A 1,233-nucleotide genomic window follows, 5' to 3' on the forward strand; every position below is an offset into this window, starting at 1 on the left:
TCCATATAAAAACAAATTTAAATGATAATCGTATAAAATAAATCGTTAACCTAGACACAAATTGTTGGTATCTTATCTATAAAAATATATTTTCATATTTATTATTTTCAAGTTATCATTTTTAGCTCTTTGAGCTTTTCATTCCAAAATCGTGAATTCAAATAAAATGTTGGAGTGTAAGATGCTACCCTGTTTGTGCCCAAAATGTAAAATTCCAAAATTATAAATAACGATAAAGAAATAATTGGTTGTAGATATAACGTTTTAATAATATAATAATAATATATTTATTTAGCAATTCAACAAACCAACAAACAGATCATAAAAATGATTATATATATTTGCAGCTCCTCTATAAGCATGGTTGATAAAATATAGACTTGTTGAAAAGTTAAAGTTGTTTATTGTAAATACTCTTCAGAAAAATATGTCCAAAATGACAAAATCAATATACAGTCTCTCGTGAAGGTGCTCGCATGTACGATGGTCAATCACTTCTGAATACAGGCCGTTTTATTTCTGCATTTATAAAGCGTTCTTTCTCTCCTACCTTCTCCCTGTCCACTGACTTATCCGTGGTCCACACAAGACGTGTGTCAATTTATTATCTATAGATTCTCATGCCTAGTCGAACCGAGAAACTTATCCCATTATCGTATATTACAATTTATGTTATACACCATCCGTTAATATTTAGATACTATGCGTTATATATTTAACTATGTATTAAGTAATAAACATATAATATATTATAATCTATTCTTATATTTTTACTGTAGGCTTTTTTGTTAGATGTTCAGACATTTGTGTTGCGTTTTATAAATACATTTAGATATGAATTGTGAGTGCTTGACTGCCTGGTCGTTGATTGCCACCTTCTTTCTTATATTATGTAAAAATCTGTTCAGGTGAGATTGTACGACTTATTAATATTTAATATATTATTATTATTTAATATAGGTAAAGACGAAACGGATTGTAATAATAGTATCGTCTATTATGATCCGTTACACAAGTACTTAATATTGAAAATGTACGCTAAGTACATCAGGTTTAGCTGTGTTTGTTTAAAAATTAAAGTGAATCGACCTAATATAAAACTTGATGGCAAGAACATTAAGTGTGTTTGTATGTTGGTTTTTTACAATAGTTCAGTTTTTACGTGAGTTATGATCATTATTAATTCACGGTTTAAAATATACGTATAACATACTAAAAAATTGAACAATAGTA

The sequence above is a fragment of the Acyrthosiphon pisum genome, chromosome X (assembly GCF_005508785.2).
Source record: "Acyrthosiphon pisum isolate AL4f chromosome X, pea_aphid_22Mar2018_4r6ur, whole genome shotgun sequence".
In the NCBI taxonomy this organism is placed as follows: Eukaryota; Metazoa; Arthropoda; class Insecta; order Hemiptera; family Aphididae; genus Acyrthosiphon; species Acyrthosiphon pisum.